This window comes from Callithrix jacchus, chromosome 11 (assembly GCF_049354715.1).
Source record: "Callithrix jacchus isolate 240 chromosome 11, calJac240_pri, whole genome shotgun sequence".
NCBI lineage: Eukaryota > Metazoa > Chordata > Mammalia > Primates > Cebidae > Callithrix > Callithrix jacchus.
Window position 1 is genome coordinate 5,527,922 of NC_133512.1, and position 14,668 is coordinate 5,542,589.

Consider the following 14,668-nt stretch of genomic DNA (forward strand, 5'->3'; position numbering starts at 1 on the left):
CGCTCATTCAGCCATTTAATGTCTCCACCATCAACTTTCAATCAAGCAGGCGACCTCAGAGTCACTTGGGGCTGTTGGGTCAGAAGAAGGATGGTTACTACTGGGTCCAGGTCGATGTCCAGAAGTAATTCTAGAATTAATTCCATAGCACTGGGCCTGCTCCATGCTGCCTCACTTGGCATGACTCAGCAGACTTTCTGGGCATGGTGTCATTTTAAGCAATGAAAGTGGACTGGCTGGCTCCGCCATTGGTTGAAGTAAGTCTGGAGAGATCAGCTTTTACAGTTCCTGTCTTGCTTAGCATATGTCTTCTTTCTTTCTCTCTCTCTCTCTCTCTCCCCCTTCCCCTCCCCTCCCCCTGCCTTTCCTTTCTTTCCTTTCTGTCTTTCAAGATGGAGTCTTACTCTGCTGCCCAGGCTGGAATGCCGTTGCATGATCTCAGCTCACTGCAACCTCCACCTCCCAGGTTCAAGTGATTCAGCCTCCTGAGTAGCTGGGACTACAGGTGCGCACCACCAAGCCTGGCTAATTTTTTGCATTATAAATAGAGATGGGGTTTCACCATTTGGCCAGGCTGGTCTTGAACTCCTGGCCTCAAGTGATCTGCCCGTCTTGGCCTCCCAAAGTGCTGGGATTACCGATGTGAGCTACTGGGCCTGGCACATATGTTTTGTTCAAAGGAAGACCAGAAGAGAGCTGAGCGACCATGGAAGAGTTTGGGCCCAAAAGGCTTTTTAATAAACTGTGTCAATCTCTCTCTGCCTTTATCCCTCCACAATGAAGCAGGGGCTGCACAAGGCATCTATGACTGCTCTTAATACAAGAGGATTCAAGTCAAGGGACTGCAGGCCATGGCCCAAAAGCCTTTCCTCTCACTAGTCTGATTAGACACTCAGTCTTCTATTCCTATGTGATTCAGACCAACGCTTAGATACATGGCATGTCTGCGCTCTTGAGAGATGCACTGGGCTCTTCCCTGTCTGAAGGCACTTTGAGCTTAGCACGCTGTGAACAGACAGTGTCTGGAGGGGTGACAGGAGTGGGAGAGGAAGATGCGGCTGCAGAGACTCTGGAAACGAACTCTGACACTGACATCCCTGGGCAAATTGCTGCCACTTGTTTGAAAAACAGCTTCAAGTGGATGCCATGCTGACGTTAATAAGATTTAAAATTAGTCTTAACGCGCCTTCATCAAAGGAGGCTTAATTGTAGGGTCCAATCCATACACAAAATACTCTAACGACAGTTTTGCTGACAGAGTAATTCTAAACCAGAGGATTTAGAAATGGGCAAAATCTTCATGGAATCACTCAGTTTTTGGTGTCACTAAAATCTGCCTCCATTCAAGCCCATCTCCTCATGCTCTAGGTTTTCTGATTTAAAATGTATACATTTAGAATTTCTAAGATTTCCTTGCCTGAGATCCAGGAAATATTATTTGTGTGGCCAGATACACTATTGCAAAGGAAAGAGCTCTGCTGTTTAGAAGGCTGAGTAGATAAGGAAGCAGGGACCTGAGTAGATAAGGAAGCAGGGACCTGGTGGGGTTCAAGTGAAATGTCAGTGTGGGGTTGTGGCAGAGTATGTAGCCGTGTGATCTTGGGAAAGTTACTTATCTTCTCTGAGACTCAGTTTTCTCACCGGCAAAATGAGGGCAATAATGCCTACTTCGAAAGTTTGTTGAGAGGATTTAAATAAATAAGCTACGTGGATCCATTTCTATGGTGTTTCTCCCCCCAAGCCCAGAAAGCTAGGACGCTGTCAGCCCTAGTAACCCTAGGGCTGCTGTTATGAAATGTTTTGTGTGCGTTTCAAATAGAATTATTGAATATCTGGTTCAACAGTTCTTAACTCGGGGTGATTTTGCCCCCAAGGGACATTTGGCAATGTCTAGAGCCATTTTTGGTCACAACTAGGGGGAGACGGGCAGGCTCTACTGGTATCTAGTGGAGAGGCCAGGGTTGCTGCTAAACATCTCACAACACACAGGACAGCCCCACAAACAAAGACTTATTTGGCCCTAAATGGCATTGATGCCCTGGCCCTAGAGGATGATATATATTAGCATTCATGGGTTCCCGGAAGGTAAGGAGTATGCCTTGTATATCTCCCTTTTATGTAGAGGTTTTAAAGAGGGCCGAGGGAAACTACTCCAGTGGAATTGCAGTGAGCTCCAACTACTGAGCATAAGGGAAGCAGATCTAAATCCAGCCTGACTTGGCCAGTACTTCTCTGCTCTTTGTTCTTCAAGTGGAGATCTGTGAACAGTCTGCTAGCACCCTGCATCTTCTCATTTTCTTCTGATTCAAAGTATTTCCTGCACCTTTCCTCCATGTGATATATGGCATTTACTTAACGTTGCTGTCCTTCTCACTCATGAATGCTGAACATTGCCAGACATACTTAGAGATATCTTGGGTAGCAGGAGGCTGCTGGGAGGCTTTTCCCGAGGTCACAGGAAACAAGATGCTGAGCTTCAGAAGACTGGAGGAGACCCTAAGGAAACCTGGTTACTTTGAGGGCAGGTGTATAATAGACTCATTCTCCCCAACTGATTCCATTCAACAGGCAATACAAATACATATAAATACATGGTATATCCTCAGTTTTATTTACCTGGAAGGGAAATATATTAAATATTAATGATAGTTATTTTCTGGATAGATACATTTTTCCCTATGTAGCTGTTTTTGAACTTACTAAATTTTCTCTGAGTATTTTATATGTTAAAAAACAATGCATATCTTTAAAGAAGAATTCAAGAGTCGTTTCTGATATGTCTGCCTGGCTTTATATTCTGAGGATGCCTTCTCCTCTGTAAATTGCAGGTTAGATGTCGGAAAGCTGCTGCTAAGAGATAAATTGCTCTCCCACAACCCCGGCTGAGAGTCATGTCTGGGTAACAGCTGCTTCGATAATGGCTTCATCTGGTGATGGATGAATTCTTGCCTTACAGATGCTAAGATGACTTGAGCGAAATGAAAATGCATGTATGACTGTTCATGTCTCCTCACCCCACTCACAGTAGGTGCCAGAGACAGAGGGCCTCCAGCCAGGGCAGGAGGATGTGACATTGCCTTTCTCTTCATAGAGGCCGTGTCACCCTTGGGCACTTGCTCCTAGAGAGCTGCATGCAGCTGGCAACTGCACCAGCTCATCAATGTCGCCCACAGCAGGCTCCGCCGAGGCCAAGCCCCACACCGCCCAGGCTCCTACTCTCCCTTCTGCTTTGCATTTTGTGATGATGGCACATCACTTTTCCAAATGAAAACACAAAAGTTCAAGATCCAGTCTTGAGAAGGCATGTTCTCACTTCTCCAACAGCTACTGGTTTATAATGTGGGAAAGCTGGAAAGCTGTTTATTAGAAAAACTGGGGATGTTTCTTGTTGCAAAGGTGTGACCCGATGGCAACTGAAAGGCATATATTTCAGAATCAGCATTTCTGGCACGTATTTTGGAATGTCACCCTCTCAAAGAACGACCTTGCAGCTTTCAGGGACCACAGTGATCTCAAAGAGAGGTTAACTAAGACCAAATATAGAAGAGAGAGTGGCCGGGCACCATGGTTCAAGCCTGTAATCCCAGCACTTTGGGTGGCCGAGGCGGGTGGATCACGAGGTCGATAGATCGAGACCATCCCGTCTCTACTAAAAATACAAAAAATTAGCTGGGCATGGTGGCGCGTGCCTGTAATCCCAGCTACTCAGGATGCTGAGGCAGGAGAATTGCCTGAACCCAGGAGGCGGAGGCTGCGGTGAGCCAAGATCATGCCATTGCACTCCAGCCTGGGTAACAAGAGTGAAACTCCGCCTAAAAAAAAAGAAAGAAAGAAAGACCAGGAAGAGGCAAGTTGGGTGAACCCAGGATAAATCCAAGTTTGGGGGGTTATATTGAGAACAGTGAGGAAGTTCTCTTACAACTTAGGACCAGGAAATCCACTAGCAAAACATAGCGGCCTGTTTCCTCCATGCAAGAGAGAAATGGAAAGCTCCAAACTTGGTATCAAAAAAGTGAATAACATAATTGTCAAAGGGCGAAGGTCTAACGCAAACTGTCCTTTTGAGGACGGCAGACCCATGGAGTCAGAAAAAGCCTAACGGCCCCTGACTCAACCCCTTCCTTACTGTGCGATCTTGGGGAGTGACCTTAATGCTCCGGGCTTTTGACTTCTTATACATAAAGTAGGTAATAATACCAACCTCCTGGGAGTATTCGGAGAGAGAAATGATATCATGAAGGATAATATTTATGCTTTGCACCAGGTTGTTAGTCAACAGTAGCTAACTCAGTATCCGTGGTAGCCAAAACCAAATGAGCACCACATACCTGGTGGCCAGTAAAGGGACACTGCAGGGACTTTGCCATTATTTCTGGTGCCACATAGAATGCCCCTTAGCTCCTGACCCTGGTACCATTTTCTGCTGTTTCTGTCTGACTCCTGCATGTTGACTCAGTTTCCATTTTTAGCTCTACTCCTGCAGGCTGGACCACAGATGTTGCTTTTCTAGGTAATATCTACCAGGAATGGGGCCTAATTAACACCCAGCACTACTACACAGGAAGGTGAGGGTGAGATTTGGAAAATAAGACACTGTCAATTAATGAGAAAGAAATATGAGGGTTTTAGTTAATTGTCAAATCCACATGGTCAGCAACAAATTTGGGAGGAGGGGTGAGTATAAACTGATTCCCAAACTCAAAGGGGGGCCTCCAAGTGGCCATGTGCGTGATTCTGGGCAGTAGAAAGGTCTAGCAATAAGTATTTACTGGGTACTACTTACCAAGTATTCACTATGTACTAGACAGTATTCACTGAAATTTATAAAGATGATTTAATGAAATCCTTCAACAATTGTTAGAAAAGATTGTACAGAGTTTTACAAAGGAAATAACTTACTGGAAGTCACACAGCAAGCAAGTGTTGAATCTGGAATTTGACACAGGCCTTCAAAGGTAATATGCATTTTTTTTAATAACTGAATAATTCTAACACTGTCCCCAAATTAGGCCTTTCCTCAACAATTAGTAATTATCACACAGACAAACTTTGTCTCTCCCTCCCCTTCAAACACACAGGACAGTTAGCTAGAAAAGCACCCATAGATGATTAACTTTTAGTGCCTCATTTTGTGCCTCTCTTCTTAAAAACTACATTTTGTATCAACAGACCTTGCTCAATGTCTTAGAGTTTTGAGGCAATGTTGTTACCTGATTCCAAAAACAAAAAAAAAACTGGAAATAATACAATTAAAACTGATCGTGTTCTTCAGCTTTAAATGTGCCAATCTACTCTGCAAGTTAAGGAAAAGCCTTTTGCTTGCTGGATTGTCAAAACACACTTAGAAAAGTGATAGGTTTCAAGTGATCTATTTTAACAGGCGCATCATAGAACTAAAATGTATCTATTGAAGCTGAGCTGCAAAGCATGTCACATGGGAAGGGTCGAAAGGAAACGGAAGACTGAAAGGGGCATAATGGTTGTTTTCAAATATTGAACGGTTGTGAAGAGGTCACATGTGGTCTTAAGGGGTGCCTAGGGGACTGTTAGATGGACGTCACAAAATGTAATGACTGTTCTTATATTCTTGTGTATATTCAGATTATTCTGTGTTCAAAGGGGGCATTTTGGCAGCCAGTTGGTTCTTTGGCCCTATAGTTTTCCAGCAGAGGCTGGCTGGAGGATGCACTTCTTGTACTTGGATAGTGGGTCAGATTAGTGACTACTAAGAGTCTATGATTTTACCCATTAAATTGCATAATCCAAATAGGCAGGTGTACCCATTGCTGTCGGGAGCTTTTGCAAGAATCTGGGACAGACAGGCTAGGAGTGAGGATAGGGGTGCCCGTGAGACTACAGGAGGGCCTGGTGAGAGAAGGAGTGAGATGAGAGAAGAAATGGGAGAGCTCAGGTCAGAGGTCAAGGGAAGTGAATTGAGAGTCAACCACAGGTGGTAGACAGACAGAAGCCTTGGTAGAAGCTGGAATGAAGCAGGAAGTGGGAGTGCAGTGGGCAAGAAGGCAATGTGGGGATCGAGTGGATAAAGTTAGTCCAGGTCCTTAATCTACTGACACTGGATTTTAAAATGCAAAATAATTTTTTCTTGTTTCAAGGGCAAGACATGCTTATTACAAAAATCTGAAATATAGACTTTTATTACACCAACAGGAAAATATAAATTCCCAGAGTTCCATTCAATCTGAGAAAACTATTATAAACACTTTGGTAGGGCCAAGTGCAATGGTTGATGCCTGTAATCCCACTACTTTGAAAGGACGAGACAGGAGGATCATGTGAGGTCAGGAGTTCGAGACCAGCCTGGCAAAAATGGTGAAACCCCATCTCTACTACAAATACAAAAATTAGCTGGGCATGGTGGTGGGTGCCCGTAATCCCAGCTACTCAGAAGCTTGGCAGGAGAATCACTTAAACCCTAGAGGCAGAGGCAGAGGCAGAGGTTGCACGGAGCTGAGATTGCCTCACTCCACTCCAGTCTGGGTGACACAGTGAGACTCTGTCACAAACAAACAAACAAAATCACGTTGGTGTATATCCTTCTGAATGCTTTTCTAGGCATATATACAACACACACTGACATTCTAAAATAAAATCCATATGCATTTTCATACAGTTTTATGAGCTATTTTTCTCAGCTAACATCTTATTAACATCTTTTCCTTTAATGGGCCACTTCACATGATTGTGAATGTTAGTCATGCGTGTCATAGTATAAATGGATGTCTCATAGTTTATTTTAGCCTGAGGGTTTTCAGTTTTATTTTAAACACTGGAATCCTTTTATGAAACAAAATCATACATGGGGCATAGCATAAAAACAGATAAAGCAAACAGAGGAGCTCCATTTGATGAGTGAAACTGCAAGGTCAAGAGTCAGTCCTATTTTGAAAACTTCCGCTACATATTACCAAATTTTTTTTCCAGAGAGACCATGAAAGCCTGTTTTATTACCCTTTTGCCATCACTGAATGTTTAAAGATTTTTCTCAAATTTTGACTTGTGATGTTACTCTGCCTTTTAATATTATTTGTGACCTTAAACATTTTCTTTGTTTGTTGATTTCTTTGCTTATTCATAGAGAATTCACTTACTACTTTAAATCTACATTTATTTTAGATTATACTGTGTTGAATTATTCTGTTTTTTTGTTGATTTTTAAATACCATTTATACATTAAAAGAAATAATCTTTAATCATACAAACATTTTTGAAGTTGATAAGCCAAAAACATGTATCATTTAAATGTGTATTTCTTCAAGTTTTTTATGGTATTTTTTAAATTACTCCCTAATCATTTATACTTATATTTTGTTAATTGCCTGTTTATTTCCTTTTCACATTTTTCATTGGAGCATTCTTTTTTTATTTTTTATGAATTTATTATTGAATTAATGTAATTTTCTTTATCTTTCCCCTTCCATTCATAGGGAAGTCGCACTTTTTGTTTTTCATATTTTCAATAGTTATTCCCCAATTTTTAACATGTAGAGTTGATTTAAAGTCTAAAGATGATCAGTATCTCTAAGCTTCTGGAAAATAAAGGAGGCTAAAGTACTTTTAGGTTACATTATACACTTTCAATGTACATTATATTCTTATGTATTTTAATTCCACATAGTTTTAATACACATTAAATTAGTTATTAGTTATAAGATGTATTAAAACTTAATACGCCTTAAATTAGTTATTATTATTGTGTATTTTACACAGCTGTTTCTGGTTTAGATTTACTTTCAAAATTATCCTTTTTTTTTCCCCTCACCCTTAGAAATATTTGTGAGTGACAAATGATTCCCTTTAACCTTACTGGAAATGTCTTTGTTTCCATTCTTGAGTGACAGTTTAACTGGGAATACAATTCTACTTAAAATTATCTTCTCCCAATGCTATGAAAACATATCATCAGCCCTCTATCCCAGAGCCTCTCCACGGGTGCCGCAGTGCATAGCTCTGTCCTCATTGCAGTGCACTGGGGACTGCTCACTGGTATGCAGAACTGATGGCCTTGTTGTCAAGGTGTTAGGGCAGGGCTTGGGCTGTGTCTCTTCCCGGCCAGCAGCCTCATCTGCTCACCCTAGTGTGTTGTACAGGCATCATAACTTAAAAACACTCAGAGCGCCCCTCCATTGTTGCTGCTGAAGAAGCATCTGTTAAGTCGAACTGTTCCTGTGAAGGTGATTATCTTTCTCTCTAGCTATTTCACATTTTCTCTGTCTTTGGCGTTTTTTGGTATCACAGTAATTTTTATCGATGCATATTTACTTATCTTGCTTGGGACTTTTTGTATTTCCAAATCTAAGAATTTATGTTTTACTGGAAAATTTTCAGCCATAATTTCTTGAAATACTGCATTTCCATGATTTGCTTTTCTCTTCTTTCCTTTCGGAACTCCCATTAGAGTTTTCACCTTCGATCTGCTTAACAGTCGATTTTTTTTTTCTCATTTCTCTGTACCGTCTTTTGGATAATTTTCTTCAGATCCATCTTTCAGCGTATTAATTCTCTCCTCAGTGTGTCTAACCTATGTTTAACGTGACACTGAGTTCATTTTTCCAATGACTATATTTTTCATGTTTTATTGCTTTTGACATCTCTTTATTATTCTGGGGATTTCTATTCAATTTAAAATACCTTTACTTTAGGCTGGGTGCAGTGGCTCCTGCCTGTAATCCTAGCACTTTGGGAGGCCAAGGAGGGCACTTTATTTTCACGTTTTTATTCTACTATATCAAGTTTTGGGGTATCTGATCTTACTCATTATAGATTAGTTCCATGTGTTGTGTTATTTTTAGTTGTAAGCACAACTTTTAAATAATGCTTGAATTTTCTGTGGAAGTCCCTTGTAGTTTGACTTCTGGGGGTTATACAGTTAGAATAGTTTTTCACTTACTTCAACAAGGAGTTCCAGCTCCCTGCAGCCAGGGCCATGTCTTATGTTAGGTTTTTTTTTTTTTTTTTTTTTTGAGACGGAGTTTCGCTCTTGTTACCCAGGCTGAAGTGCAATGGCGCGATCTCAGCTCACCCGCAACCTCCGCCTCCTGGGTTCAGGCAATTTTCCTGCCTCAGCCTCCTGAGTAGCTGGGATTACAGGCACGCGCCACCGTGCCCAGCTAATTTTTTTGTATTTTTAGTAGAGACGGGGTTTCACCATGTTGACCAGGATAGTCTCGATCTCTTGACCTGGTGATCCACCTGCCTCGGCCTCCCAAAGTGCTGGGATTTCAGGCTTGAGCCACCGCGCCCTGCCTTATGTTAGGTTTTTAAGTAGGCATTCTACAACATAGGGGAGTGGCATAAATTTGAACTCTAAAACCGCATGAATCACAGGGCTAAACGTTCAAACATCTAAGTGAGTCTTTTTTTCTCCCACAGCCTCGTCAGAAATTTTATGTTAGCTTCCTGCGTCAATGGTTAGGTTTTTCTCCCCCACATCAAACTCGCAATTGAGAGTGTAGCCCTCTAAGGATCCTGGCTTTCATGGGAAGATGTAAGTTCTATTTCTTATTAATATGCAAATGAGGCCTGGTCTCTAAATCCGCACCTGAACACTAGAACCTACACCTCTTGCAAGACAATAACACCCTGGGGAGGCCACAGCCTCAGCCACAAGTTTAGGCTTTGGATTTCTGTTCTTTCCTCATCACTGACACCTGTGGATTTCCCTTTTCTTAATAGATCACAAAAAATCATTTAAAATTTTTTTATTGTTTTAATTTTTTTGCCACATTTGAAATAATATTTTGGGGGATGCTTTAGGTATTGCCATGAAATCAGAAGTTCTTTATACTTACTTTCTGTCTTGTGGTGTAAATATTTTGTGTCTAACTACATGAGAAACATTTTCCGAAGATATGTTATGTATATTTTTTGAAGATTATGTATATCCAAAATCTTTATTTTTTATTTCTTCTCTTTTTTTTTTTGAGACCGAGTTTCACTCTTGTTATCCAAGCTGGAGTGCAATGGCGCGATCTCGGCTCACCGCAACCTCCACCTCCTGGGTTCAGGCAATTCTCCTGCCTCAGCGTCCTGAGTAGCTGGGATTACTGGCACGCACCACCATGCCCAGCTAATTTTTTGTATTTTTTTTAGTAGAGATGGGGTTTCACCATGTTGACCAAGATGGTCCCGATCTCTTGACCTCGTGATCCACCCGCCTCGGCCTCCCAAAGTGCTGGGATTACAGGCTTGAGCCACCACGCCCGGCCCTCTTCTCATTTTTTTTAAACACAAGGTCTCACTCTGTTGCCCAGGCTGGAGTGCAGTCACTTGATCATGGTTCACTGAAGCTTTGAACTGCTGGGCTCAAGCAATTCCCCGCCTCAGCCAAGTAGCTAAGACCACAGGTGTGAACCACTATATCTGACTAATTTTTAAATTTTTGGTAGAGTAGGGATCCAAAACACCATTAGAATTCAGTTAATCATATTAGTTAAAAGCTATATGCCATTATTTGAAGTCTCTACCTAAGGAATGGTACTCATCACTTCTCTTTTAATATAGTAGTTTTGGTTTATATATTTCAGGGCAATCTTATTTAGCTCATAGATATTCTTGATAAAATATTCTATTTTATTTAGCACACAGACAGCAACATGAAACAAATGTATCAACATGAAGGAGTACAGACGGTCCGGGACTTACAGTGGTTCACCTAGGTTTTCTGACTTTGTGATAGTGTGAAACTGTTGCAGTTTTGATGCACTTCCGATGTTGAATTTTGATCTTTTCCTGGGCTAGCTATATGCAGTATATGAGATATCCAACACTTTCTTCTAAAATAGGCTTTGCGTTAGCTCATTTTGCCCACTAGTAGACGGATGTAAGTGTTTGCAGCCCCTTTCAGGCAGGCTGGGCTAAGCTCTGATGTTCAGGAGGTAGGGGTATTGAATGCATTCCACTTCAGATATTTTCAGCTTACAAAAGGTTTACTGGGGTGTGACTTGGTGGTGAGCTGAGGACCATCTGTGTTATAAACCAACTTTATCGTGTCTTTGTATTTTCAATTTTGCTTTGCCTGATGTTTATTTGCTCCTTCCTGGCCACCTCCTCTCTCACCCAGTGCACGGGTACTTTGCATTTGTTGGTATCTCTTGCTCAACTCTGTATGTGCAATTATTCTGTGTCATTTTGTCTTAGGCACATACCTTATAACCAGCATTTGTCCAGATTTTGCTTTTTCAGCCGGTCTGAGAAAGATTTGGCCTTATTTCTATTTTTGTATTTATATATTTAACTTTGAAAATACAGTTGACCCTTGAACAACACAGATTTGAACTGTGCAAGTCCATTTTTACATGGATATTTTTCCGCCTCTATCACCCCGAGACAGCAAAACCAACCGCTCCTCTTCAGCCTACTTAATGTGAAGATGATGAGGATGAAGACCTTATTAATGATCCACTTCAACTTAATAAATAGCAAATGTATTTTCTCTTATGATTTTAATAGCATTTTCTTTTCTCTAGCTTACTTTAGGAATACAGTATTGATACATATAATGTACAAAATAAGTATTAATTGAGTGTTTTTATTATTGGTGAAGCTTCCAGTCAAAGGTAGGCTAGGAGTAGCTATGGTTTTGGGGAGCTACTGCATTCTTTGTGTAGGTGGTTGATACCCCTAACCCTCATGTTGTTCAAGGGCTAACTGTAGAGACTTTTATTTTGCTGTCTTTTGCAATGACGGTTAAGTTTCATCTCTTCTACAGTACTCTGTATATAATCGCTGTTGGATTCCATTTGCTTCCAGTGATTTGATTGATTGATTGATTGATTGATTGATACATTCAGCCTTCTTTAAAAGTGAAGTACCTTTAACACACGCTCAGCCTCCAATCCCACCCTTCCCCAACTCCTCTTTTGTGCCGCTGCCAGCGTGACAGTCATGGTCTTAAAATGCAAATCTGGTCACGCCATTTACTCAGGTAAAATTTGTCAGTGGCTCTTGGTCACATAAAGAATATATTTCCAACTTCTTGGCAAGACAGCCAAGATTGTATACCTTTATTTCCCATCTTATCTTCTACCATTCTCTCTTCCATATTCCTCTCTGTTTTCCAGCCACGAAAGTTTCCTCTTTCTAGTGCCTCAAGTGGTTAGGGTATAATTATATCTTTATATGGGATTATAGCATACACACTTCCCTCCCCACCAGAATTTATTTTAAATTGTGGTTTTATTACATGACTTCCAATCCTTAATTCAAGAAGTATACCGAAATTCTTACATTTTCTACTCTTCCTTTCTCTTTCTTATTTTTCTTTACCATAAAACTGACTGAATTGGTTGGAAAACATTCAGTCTTTCCTATCTACAGATTCTGCAGCCTCAGATTTAACCAACTGAGACTGAAAATATTTGGAGAAATAAAAGATAAAAACACAATACAAATGATAAATTTTGAAAATGATAGAATCTAAGCTACTTGTACGGCATTGACATTGTACTAGGTATTATAAACAACCTACAGATGATATAAGATATGCAGGAGGATGTGCCTAGGTTACATGCACACACAATGCCATTTTATAGAAGGGACTTGATCATCCCGGATTCGGGTATCTATAGGCTCCTGGAACCCATCCCCCATGGATCTTGAGGGATTGATTGCGTAACATTTAGTTAAGCTGTGCTGAAGATCCCACCCTCAAACCAGCATGGATAACAGAGGAAGGGAAGGAAAGTGAAGGGACAGGGAAGGGGATTTATTTCCCTTTTGAGCACTGAGTTTTCAGCCACCTCATGTATCCTCACAAGTAGTAACATTTCCATTATATGAATGAGCAACAAGCACACAGTGGTTAAATGACTTGCCTCAAATCATTTTCCGTTTGGAGAAGTCCACCAAATGCACACTACCTCATTGTTTCATCTCATTATCATTTCGTAAACTCTTCTGTTCCTCCTCTCTTCCTGATTTTTGCCCACAGCCCTCTTACCTATTCCAGGAGCTCAGGGTCCTCTGCTTTCTTCTCTCTGTCTCTCACCCCCATGCTAATGAGGTCTCTGTTTCCAGCTCATTCTGCCTCTTTAATTACTTTACGCTCCTCCCCGTTTCTATTGCTACTACCAGTCTGGGCTCAAATATTGCTGGCTTGGGAATATTTCAAAAATCTCCTTTCTAATATTTCTCCTTCCAATTTTCTCCCACTTCAAGCTTGCCCCCACACGGCAAGCTTGTTTTGTATCTGTGATATTTCTGAATGGCAAATCTGACAACCTCACACCTTTCATCTACTCTCTTTTGCCCTCAAGTAAGCATCCTTGCCAACTCTGTCAGGATTATCATGATTTGTGCTTTTCTTCCTCTGCTGTGTTGTCACCCTTTGCTCTCCCATAAGCATCTTGCACAGCAGCCACACGGAATGACCTACAGATTCTTGAGCTGCCCCAGATCAGCCTGCCTCCACGCTTCGGTCGCACTCATTGCTCTACTTAGAAGGTTTCTCTCTTACATGGTGAGCACCCCTCTTTCAAGATCTTACTGAAGTTTCTACTCCTCTCTTGCTTTTCCTTACACCATTTTTGAAAGTGTGGTCACAGCCTCCTTTCTACTATTCTACCTTGTACACATTTATATAATGCTTCTCACCACACTGTGCTGCAACTTTTCAGTTTTTTATTTGACTAACTTTGCTTGTCATTCCCCTGATTCGATGAATTTTGTTCTCATTTTTACAGATGTTTACTTTACATATTTTGTTCTTGTTGAGTTCCTAGGGTTTATCTCTAAACACACTTTTGATTATTAAATGAATATTTCATTTCCCCTTACAATGAAAGGTTAGTGTTAACTGTATTTTCATAACTAAAATGAAATGGATGAAAGGTATGCATGTCATTGGGGACACCCATTGCTTTGTTCATTGTAAAAGTAGGTGGACAGGACATGCTGTAGTTGATAACTGAAGGATGGCTTAAATAGACTTGCAAATATACTCAGGAAACATTCAGCCTTGCACCTTTTCTTTTGCAATTACTATCAGCTTTCCCTGCCCTTAAGTGTTGTCACAGAGGTTTGAGAGACCAATTGATTCTCCTTCCTCCTATGTGTTCTGAACAAGATAGAAATTTAAATATCAGCAGATTCAAATACAGGAATCCGTTTTATTTTGAGTAAGGTGAATGGGAGAACGCAACTTGGACTTCATGACAACATCAGGGTCTTCCTACTTTACTTCTGCCTTGCATTTGGCTGAGTTGCCCAGGCTTAGGAAACTGCAGGCAGCAGGAGATGAGTTGGAGGAAGTAAGCTCGGTGCATGGGAACAAAGCCTTGGGAAGCCTAGAGAGAATGTGAGGTGGCCAAATATGGGCAACAGTCCTTCCCCACATGGTCACAAAAGGAAGGGAAACAGATGGTATGCTCTACAGATCTCACAGGTTCAAAGATGGAGGGTCTAGGGAGGAGCAGGAGAATGCCCTCTTTCATAGTACTGAAAAGGTTTTTTTTTTCTATTAAATGCACTAGAGCAGGAGTGCCAGAAGAGGAGAGTTGCTGATCTTCCCAGCCAAGGTCACAGGACAGATACATTTCTTAAACCCAGAGACTCAGGACCTCAGAGATCCTGGTCCAGAAAGTTCCCTTTTTCATGGATTGGATCTTGCAACCCATAAGTAAAATATAAGATGACTTTGTTTGCTTTCTTT